An 11,132-nucleotide genomic window follows, 5' to 3' on the forward strand; every position below is an offset into this window, starting at 1 on the left:
CGTCCATTGAGGTCTTCCTCAGTGGGAATCGCTGCCTCTTCCTCCTTTCCATGTTCGGCCATGTGAGATGTGGTTATGGCCTTGCACTCTCTTTTTGGATTCTCTTCTGTATTGCTTGGGAGAGTGCTAGGAGGGAGTTCAATAATTTTCTTACTCAGCTGACCCAATTGTGCCTCCAAATTTCTAATGGAGGACCTTGTTTCAGTCATGAAACTTTGAGTGGTTTTGATTAGATCAGAGATAATGGTTGTTAAGTCAGAGGGGTTTTGCTTAGAATTCTCTGTCTGTTGCTGAGAAGATGATGGAAAAGGCATGCTATTGCTAAACCTGTTTCTTCCACCATTATTGTTGTTGAAACCTTGTTGAAGTCTCTGTTGATCCTTCCATGAGAGATTTGGTTGATTTCTCCATGAAGGATTATAGGTGTTTCCATAGGGTTCTCCCATGTAATTCACCTCTTTTATTGCTGGGTTCTCAGGATCATAAGCTTCTTCTTCAGAAGAAGCTTCCTTAGTACTGCCTATTGCTGCTTGCATTCCAGACAGACTCTGAGAAATCATATTGACTTGTTGGGTCAATATTTTATTCTGAGCCAATATGGCATTCAGAGTATCAATCTCAAGAACTTCTTTCTTCTGAGTTGACCCATTATTCACAGGATTCCTTTCAGAGGTGTACATGAATTGGTTATTTGTAACCATTTCAATGAGTTCTTGAGCTTCTGCAGGCGTCTTCTTCAGATGAAGAGATCCTCCAGCAGAGCTATCCAATGACATCTTGGATAGTTCAGACAGACCATCATAGAAGATTCCTATGATGCTCCATTCTAAAAGCATGTCAGAAGGGCACCTTCTGATCAATTGCTTGTATCTCTCCCAAGCTTTATAGAGGGACTCACCATCCTTCTGTCTAAAGGTTTGGACTTCCACTCTAAGCTTACTCAATTTTGAGGTGAAAAAAACTTTGCCAAGAAGGCATTGACTAGCTTTTCCTAAGAGTTCAGGCTTTCCTTAGGTTGTGAATCCAACCATGTTCTAGCTCTGTCTCTTACAGCAAAAGGAAAGAGCATAAGTCTGTAGACTTTAGGGTCAACCCCATTGGTCTTGACAGTGTCACAGATTTGCAAGAACTCTGCCAAGAACTGATGAGGATCTTCCAATGGAAGTCCATGAAACTTGCAATTCTGTTGCATTAGAGAAACTAATTGAGGCTTAAGCTCAAAGTTGTTTGCTCCAATGGCAGGGATAGAGATGCTTCTCCCATAGAAATCAGGAGTAGGTGCAGTAAAGTCACCAAGCACCTTCCTTGCATTGTTGGCATTGTTGTTTTTTTCAGCTGCCATAGTTTCTTCTTCTTTGAAGAGCTCTGTTAGGCCCTCTAGAGAGAGTTGTGTTTTGGTTTCTCTTAGCTTTCTCTTCAAGGTCCTTTCAGGTTCAGGATCAGCTTTAACAAGAATGCTTTTATCTTTGCTCCTGCTCATATGAAAGAGAAGAGAACAAGAAAGTATGGAATCCTCTATGTTACAGTATAGAGATTCCTTGAAGTGTTAGAAGAAAAGAAGAATAGAAGGAGGAGGTGGGGCAGAGGGAATTCGAACTTATCAAGAGGGACAGAGTTTGAATTGCACCTTGATGAGGAGTCTTAGTCCCTTAAATAGAAGGATGTGAGAAGAGGGGAAAAATTTTCGAAAATAAATTAAAAATATTTTGAAATAATTAAAAAGAAATTTGAAAATTTGATTGAGATTTTCAAAAACTAAGATTGGGAAAGAAATCAAGTGATTTTTTGAAAAAGATTTTGAAATCAGAAATTAAAAAGATATGATTGAAAAATAATTTTGAAAAAAGGTGTGATTGAAAAGATATGATTGAGAAGATATGATTGAAAATTAAATTAAAAAGAGAAAGTTTTAAAACTAAAATTGATTACTTGACTAACAAGAAATTAGAAGATATGATTCTAAAATTTAAAATTTGATCCTTTCTTAATAGGCAAGTAACAACTTGAAAATTTTTGAAGTAAATCTTGAATTGAAGCAAGGATTTTTGAAAATAGTAAAAATAAATATAAAATGGAAAGAAATTGATTTTGAAAGAGATATGATTGAAAAGATTTGATTTGAAAAAGATTTGATTTTGAAAAATTATGAAAACTTGAAAAAAATGTGAATTAAAAACAAAATCTTCCCTCTAGTGTCATCCTGGCATTAAACGCCCAGAATGGTGCCCATTCTGGCATTTAACGCCCAAATCTCTACCTTTTTGGGCGTTAAACGCCCAGCCAGGTACCCTGGCTGGCGTTTAAACGCCAGTTTTCCTTCTTCACTGGGCGTTTTGAACGCCCATCTTTTTAAAAAAAATGTTCTGAATCTTCAATTCTCTATATTATTGACTTGAAAAGACATAATTTTAAAAAAAATATTTTTGAATTTTTGATGATGGGAATCAATAAAAAATGCAACTAAGATCAAATAAACAATGCATGCAAGACACCAAACTTAAAAGTTTGTATACTAAGGACTATAACGATGTAAAAATGCATGTAAGAAACAACAAAACATACAAAACAAGAGAATTTGAAGATCAAAGCAATGAAATCATCAAGAACAACTTGAAGATCAATGAAGAACAATATATATAAATTTTTAAAAATTAGAAGGATAAAGACATGCAATTTACACCAAACTTAAAATTAGACAATAGACTCAAACAAGAAACATAAAATATTTTTGGTTTTATGATTTTAAATTTTTTTTGTGATTTTTGAAACTTATATGGAAAAGAAAATAAAGGGATTTAAAACTTTTAATAAGAATTCCAGGAATCATGCAATGTTAGTCTAAAGCTTCAGTCTAAAAAGATTAGACATGTTTGGCCAAGCTTCAGCAGGACATTACATTCAATAGCTAAATTGATGAGAATCAATCAGCTTTTGTGATGGTGGGAACATTACCTTGAAACTCTAGAATTCATTCTTAAAAATTCTGAAAAGTACCTAATCTAAGCAACAAGATGAACCGTCAGTTGTCCAAACTCGAACAATCCCCGGCAATGGCGCCAAAAACTTTGTGCACAAAATTGTGATCATCAACAATGGCGCCAAAGACTTGGAGCTCTCAAACGTGAATCACACTTTGTCACAATTCCGCACAACTAACCAGCAAGTGCACTGGGTCGTCCAAGTAATAAACCTTACGTGAGTAAGGGTCGATCCCACGGAGATTGTTTGCTTGAAGCAAGCTATGGTCATCTTGTAAATCTCAGTCAGGCGGATTCAAATGGTTATGGAGTTTAAGGTGATGAAAATAAACATAAAATAAAGATAGAGATACTTATGTAATTCATTGGTGGATTTTAGATAAGCGTATGAAGATGCTTTGTTCCCCTTGAACCTCTGCTTTCCTATTGCCTTCTTCCAATCATTCATACTCCTTTCCATGGCAAGCTTTATATTGGGCATCACCGTTGTCAATGGCTACATCCCGTCCTCTCAGTGAAAATGGTCCTGATGCTCTGTCACAACATCGGCTAATCAGCTGTCGGTTCTCGATCATGTGGGAATAGGATCCATTGATCCTTTTGCGTCTGTCACACACCCCACAATCGCGAGTTTGAAGCTCGTCACAGTCATCCCTTCCCAGATCCTACTTGGAATACCACAGACAAGGTTTAGACTTTCCGGATCTCAGGAATGGCCGTCAATAATTCTAGCCTATACCACGAAGGTTCCAATCTTAGATTAGAAACCCAAGAGATACGCATTCAAGCCATTGCTAGTAGAACAGAGGTGGTTGTCAGGCACATGTTCATAGGTGAGAATGATGATGAGTGTCACGGATCATCATATTCATCAAGTTGAAGAACGAATGAATATCTTAGAGAAGAGGTAGGCGTGAATTGAATAGAAAAATAGTAGTACTTGTATTAATTCATGAAGAATAGCAGAGCTCCACACCTTAATCTATGGTGTGTAGAAACTCCACCGTTGAGAATACATAAGAACAAGGTTTAGGGATGGCCGTGAGGCCAGCCCCCAAACGCGGAAAGGTCTGTGAAAGTATGAGTCAAAGATGAAAATACAATAGCAAAAGGTCCTATTTATATAGAAGTAGTAGCCTAGGGTTTACAGAAATAAATAATTAATGCAGAAATCTTCTTCCGGGCCCACTTGGTGTGTGCTTGGGCTGAGCATTGAAGCTTCCATGTGTAGAGACTTTTCTTGGAGTTAAACGCCAGCTTTTGTGCCAATTTTGGAGTTAAACGCCAGAATTCTTGAGCTGACTTGGAACGCCTGTTTGGGCTATCAAATCTCGGGCAAAGTATGGACTATTATATATTGCTGGAAAGCCCAGGATATCTACTTTCGAACACAATTAAGAGCGTGCCAATTGGGTTTTTGTAGCTCCAGAAATCCACTTTGAGTGCAGGGAGGTTACAATCCAACAGCATCTGCAGTCTTTTTTCAGCCTCTGAATCAGATTTTTGCTCAGGTCCCTCAATTTCAGCCAGAAAATACCTGAAATCACAGAAAAATATACAAACTAATAGTAAAGTCCAGAAATATAATTTTTAAATAAAAACTAATAAAAACATAATAAAAACTAACTAAAATATACTAAAAACATACTAAAAATAATGCCAAAAAGCGTATAAATTATCCGCTTATCAGAGCGCCTGCGACTAATTCAAAATCTGGAACTCAACTTTGGCCATCGACGAGTACGCGTGAAAGACACATACGCGTGGGTGCAACAATGGTGATGAATGGCGCGAACGCGTAGACGAAGCTGTAGCGCGGAAGTGATAATTTGATATCCACATGCACGCGTAGAGGATGCGCACGCGTGGGGAGCGCTCATGGCGCGAACGTAGCGCTCATTTAAAGACCGCTACCAAAAGATGTGCACGCATGTATGATACGTGAACGCATGGAAGAGGCTGAAGATAGTGACGACGCGCACGCGTATACTACGCGTACGCGTCGATGTGCAAAAAACGCAAGGGACGTGCACGCGCAGGAGACGCGTACGCGTCAGTGAATGAACGCTACGCTCTCTTTGAGAACGCTACGTTCTCTTGATCCTGCATGGAAGTACCTTTTCTGACCCACTTCAACAAAGGCCAAAAAGCCCACTCCAAGTACCTGATGATTGAATTGGAAAGTGTATAAATAAAGGAGAATTTGATTTCATCGGGGCTTCTTTTTAGAATTTTAGAGTTTTTAGTTTCTTAGGAGGATAGCTAGCATATCTGGTTTTGATTTTTCAAATTTCTTTCTGTTCTTCATCTTCTACAATTTTTCTTTTCTGTTTTATCTTAGAGCAATGATGAACTAAACCCTAATTTCATTAGGGTGAGGAGCTCTATTGTAATTCCAATGAATTAATGAAATCCTTCTTCTTCTCTATTCATTTGTGTAACTATTGGGTATCTTCTGTTTTGTTTTTGAATTACTCACTTCGGAAGGGGTTTTAATTTAGTGAATGCTTGTGTGAGCCTCGGAAGGGGAATCACTTGTATTAGAATTGGAACTCTATCATTCACTACTCTCTTGATCAACACCATTCGGGAGGAATTGAGATCTTGAGAGTTAGTGTGGCCTATGGATGAGAGAAATGTACTTAGCTTCTTCTCATGACAATTAGATCAAGGAATTGGCAAGATTGATTGTGATTAGAGAGATTGGATTGCCAAGGAATTGGGATCCAATCAATTTCAATCTCCCATAGATCTACTCATATGATTGAGAAAGAAGTTGAGATCCAATTGATTCATGAAGGATTATAATATCTCCAATCCCTGATGAATCATTTTCTTTGAATTTCTTTAACTTAGATCTCTCTGATTTCACTGGAATTTACATTTTCCATTCTTGTTTTGATTTTCTGCACTTAATTCCTTTTTATAATTCCCACAATTTAAGTTTCCTTGTCATTTAAGTTTCTGCACTTCTACTTTCCTACAATTTAAGACTCAGTATTTTACCTTTCTTGCAATTTAAGTTTCAGCTCTTTTAATTTCTTACACTTTAAGTTTCAGTCATTTAAGCTTCCTGCCATTTACTTTTCTGTCAATTTACATTCTGCACTCTAGCTTTCTTGCAATTTACTTTCTGATAATCAATTTTCACTCAATTCATCAATATTAGCTTAACTAAATTCATCACCATACTAAAGTTGCTTAATCCATCAATCCCTGTGGGATCGACCTCACTTTCGTGAGTTTTATTACTTGATGCGACCTGGTACACTTACCGGTTAGTTTGTGTGGAATCAATTTTCCCTCATCAAGTTTTTGGCGCCGTTGGTGGGGATTGATTTAGATTGACAATTATTAAGTAGGTGATAATCTAGATTAAGCATTTTTCTTTGATTTTGTTAAACACACTAACTATTTGAGAGCTGGTTTATGCTAACTTTAACCTCGCTCTAGCAATAGAGTTCTTTGTTTTTGTGTTTCTGGTTTTGTTTGTGTTGTATGCCAGGAGGAAGAAGAGGTGCATCTACCTCTTTTGATTCTAATTCTTGAGATTGAAAACAGAAGCAAGAGGGAAGGGAGTTATTAGAGAAGAAGAATCAGAAGAGGAAGATCAAGAGATGGACGGTAACCTCCCTAATCCACTAGAGGAAGTGGCCAGCAAAAATGGCCCACCTCCAAGGAGAGTTCTAGCCTCTTACACCTTCCCTAACCCAAGAAACTGTGGGAGCAGTATACTCACTCCTAATGCTCATGCAAATAACTTTGAATAGAAGCCTCAACTTATCACTCTGGTACATAACAATTGTTCCTATGTAGGAGGCCCCCTTGAAGACCCGAATCGACACTTATCTATCTTCTTGAGGATTTGTGAAACAGTCAAGACAAATAGTAAGCATTTGGACATTTACAAGCTGCTGCTATTTCCATTATCTTTGAGTGATAAGGCATCTCAATGGCTGGAGACATTACCCAAGGAAAGCATCAATACTTGGGATGATTTGGTGAGCAAATTCTTAGCTAAGTTCTACCCACCTCAGAGAATCATTAGACTGAAGACAGCAGTGCAAACATTCACTCAAATGGATGGAGAATCACTTTATAAGGCATGGGAAAGATATAAGGCCTTGATCAGGAAGTGTCCCCCTGAGATGTTTATTGAATGGGACTGACTTCAAAATTTTTATGAGGGCTTGACTCTAAAAGCTCAAGAGGCTCTGGATTATTCAGCAGAAGATTCAGTACAGCTAATGAAGACAGTTGAAGAAGCCCATAATCTCATAGACACTCTGACCAATAACTAATACTTTTATGCTCATCAAAGGCAACGCCAACCAGCTCAAAAGAAAGGTGTGTTGGAGCTGGAAGGTGTGGACACTATCTTGGCACAAAACAAATTGATGCATCGGCAAATTCAACAACAAATGGACATGATGGCAAAGAGAATTGATGGACTTCAAGTGGCTATAGTAAACACAGCAAGCCAACCTTCAAATGCATGGAGCCAAAGTGAAGAAGCTTTTGAGAAATACAGCTATAAGCAGCAACCAGAGCAAGTCCAGTACATGCATAACACCTCAAGCTCTTCTCAGAATGACTTCCATGGGGATACATACAATCCATCATGAAGGAATCATCCCAACTTGAGGTGGGGTGATAATCAGAATTCATGGCAAAGGAACCACAATTCCAACAACTCCCGCAACACAAACAACCAAAATCACTCTTCCAATAACACTAACCAATACAGAAACTCACAAAATACATATTATCAACCCCACAACAACTCACAAAACCACCAAAATAACTTCTCCACATCCACATTCTACCCACAAAATACCCCTGCAACTAATTCAAACAACTTCCAGCAACAACCATCCCATTTCACAGAACCACAACCGAATCCAGACTCTCAGAGAATCTCTAGTCTAGAGATAATGATGGAAAAACTTATGAAAAATCAAGAGATTGCAAGACAAGATCAGGAAGCTGCAAGGAAAGATCAAGCCCTAGCATTCAAAAACCAAGAAGCCTCAATCAGGAATCTTCAAAGTCAAGTAGGGCAATTGGCTAGACAAGCTGAAAGACCAAACAATGCTTTCCCAAGTGATACCATTCCAAATCCCAAAGAAGAGTGCAAAGCAATCTAATTAAGGAGTGGAAGAATACTGGAAAATGACAAGGTTGATAGTAAAGTGGCAATTGAAGAGAAGGAACAGGAGAAGCTCAAGCAGAAGGAGGAAGAGCCACAAGCTCCAAAGAAGGGAAAGCAAGTCATGGAAGAGCATCCACAAGAACAGAGGAAGGTGGTGAAACCTTACACTCCTCTACCATACCCTCAAAGGTTGCAAAGAGAGCTCAAGGACCAACAATCTCCCAAGTTTCTAGAGGTTTTTAAGAAGCTGGAAATCAATCTCCCACTTGCTGAAGCATTGGAGCAGATACCTTTCTATGCTAAGTTCCTCAAGGAACTCATTAACAAGAAGAGAAGCTGGAATAAAAAGGAGACCGTGATCTTGACACAAGAATGCAATGCAGTAATTGAAAAAGGTCTTCCACCAAAACTCAAAGATCCTGGAAGCTTCTTTTTTCCTTGCACCATTGGCAGCATGTCCATTGATAAGGCACTGTGTGATCTAGGATCAAGTATCAATCTGATGCTCTATCTATGATGAGATGGTTGTATATAGAAGAGGTAAAGCCTACACAGATGTCCTTGTAACTTGCTGATAGATCAATCGTAATCCCCAATGGAGTGGTTGAGAATTTCTTAGTCAAGGTGGGTAAGTTCATATTTCCAGCAGATTTTGTGATCCTGGATCTAGATGAAGAGGGAGGCGATTCTATCATATTAGGAAGGGCCTTCCTAGCCACAGCAAGATCCATCACTGATGTGGAGAAAGGAGAAATGACCTTGAGAGCACATGATGAGCAGATCATTCTAAATGTCTTTAAGGAGATGTAGCATCCTGCTAAAAAGAAAGGTTGCATGAGAATTGAGGAGGAAGACGTAAACTAGAAGGAAAAACCCAAGAAAGCACTCATCAACTCACCCTTGGTGTAGAGGACTAATATTGAAGAAAAACAAAAGGGTAATGAAGATAAGAAGGCTGAGAATGGATTGCAAAAAGAGGTTACAAGATTAATCATTAAAAAGAAAGCCTCTGACATAAAGCCTGCTGCTAAGAAAGAAGGGTCACCAAAGAAAGGAAAGAAGAGCAAGAAAAATGTTCCAAAAGGGTGGAGAAATAAGAAAATCCCAACTGAAGAGTTCTCAGAAGGAGACAAAGTAAAAATGATCTACCAACAGTTGGAGACATTCCCACAATCTGATGATTATTACACTGTCAACAAAATACTATCGTTGGAACATATAGAGATTGTTCATTAAAGCACAGGAAAAAGGCTCACAGTGAGAGGGGACAAGCTAAGGCATTATAATCATCATCCACCTTAACAGAGAACTGACGTCAAGCTAATGATGATAAATAAGCACTTGTTGGTAGGCAACCCAACCAGAGGTAGTTTTCTTTTCCTAGCTATTTCAGTAAAAGGGTTAAGTAGATTTATCTGTATTGCAAGGAGCTAAGTTTGGTGTTGCACACCAAAACAATTCAAGGGTGAATGTAGGATGCTAAGTTTGGTGTTCCACCAAGAATTTCATTTAAAAACACATTTCAACCCTCTGCATAAATGGTCACTAGCTCCAAACAATCGGGGAAACTACTCAACCATTGTCTGCTTTCTAGTTTTTAGTTTGCTTCCTTTAGTAAAAGCACAAGGTTTCATGTATATGATTGATCTGCTGCATAAAAGGTATTGGCAAGGAACTAAGTTTGGTGTTCACACACCAAAGTAAGTTCAAAAGCCTATAAACATTCATGCATGTTAACCATTTTTCAAGTACTTGGAGGACAAGTAACTTCCACTATCAATGCAGAAAATCATTCAACTTTTTGGAAGTACTATACATCATCATCGAGGAAAGCACAAAAGCTGAGGAGAATGATGAAGGACTAAGCAAGAAGAGGCCAAAAGGTTGTATTGTCACTCAACTGTTTATACTTTGAAGTGCTTTAGTTGGAAGTTTAAATGCACCCCTGCTGATTAGTTTTGATTAGTTTAAGTAGTCTGCATTATGTTTATTTACTGCTTTTTCATATTTTTAATTATGTGATCTAGCCTGAGTGTCTACTTCCTTCACGTCTGCTTGAATTCATGTCTTGTTCCCCTTTGCATAAATAACAGAAAATGTTGAAATAGAAAGTGAAATTGTCCAACTTAATATGAATGAAAAAAAAGTTCAGTGGTGGTATGTGCTAGAATGTTCAAGTAAGCTCACTAATAAAGAAGAAGGCTAGAGTGTTCTTTTTAAGTATGAACTTAGGACTGTCTGTGAAATCTTAGTAAATAAAGATCCTTGAAAAAACAAAGAGTAAGAAGAAAAGGAAGAAAAGCCAAGAATTGGCAACAAAAAAAATGAAAGAAACAAATAATAAAGCTAGACACCAATGTCTTAGACCTTAAGATACATGCCTATGGTGCTTTTGTACTAGGATCTGCTTGGACAATTAAGTTCTGAGGAGTATTTTAAAACTTGGTAACCTGGATTAACTAATCCGGGATTATCAACCGAAAGTCCACTATCAAAATCAACCTAGTTACAAGGCATTTAGTAACCCAAAGAGGTGCTGGGCATCAATGTTCTTAGGAAGAATTGTGAGCTAAATGTCTGTGGTGAAGATGTGTTGATTGAAAAACAAGCTAAAAAGCTGCTGCAACACATGACACTAAGCTGCAATTAAGGAATAAATTTCTCAGCAGAAGAAAAAGAAAAAAAAATCAAACATCAAGGATCAATAAATAAAGGTTTCACAGGAGCACCTTGGTTAGCACTTAAAGGATAACTCAAAACCTAAAAACTAATAAAAATAGAGCTTCAATTACAGTCTGCATGAAACCCCATGAACCTAGACTGAGTGCTTTCAAATAAGGATGAATATACTACTCTGTTTCCTTTCATTTTTCTCATGTTCTACTGTTTGCTTGGGGACAAGCAAGATTTAAGTTTGGTATTGTGATGACAAGTCATTTTAGGCTAGTTTTACTAGCAATTTTTACTTATTTTTATTAGGTTTCATGCATTTCTTGCACAAT

At 37.8% G+C, this 11,132-nt stretch overlaps 1 non-coding gene across 1 annotated transcript; it reads left to right on the forward strand.

The window, feature by feature from the left end:
* The first annotated feature begins 830 nt into the window (after positions 1–830).
* LOC148561711 (small nucleolar RNA R71) lies at positions 831–938 on the forward strand. Its single transcript, XR_015887213.1, has one exon. It is a non-coding gene; the product is annotated as a small nucleolar RNA R71 (small nucleolar RNA).
* Positions 939–11,132: the final 10,194 nt, after the last annotated feature.

The sequence above is a fragment of the Arachis ipaensis genome, chromosome B6, assembly GCF_059453495.1.
Source record: "Arachis ipaensis isolate K30076 ecotype BB chromosome B6, ASM5945349v1, whole genome shotgun sequence".
In the NCBI taxonomy this organism is placed as follows: domain Eukaryota; kingdom Viridiplantae; phylum Streptophyta; class Magnoliopsida; order Fabales; family Fabaceae; genus Arachis; species Arachis ipaensis.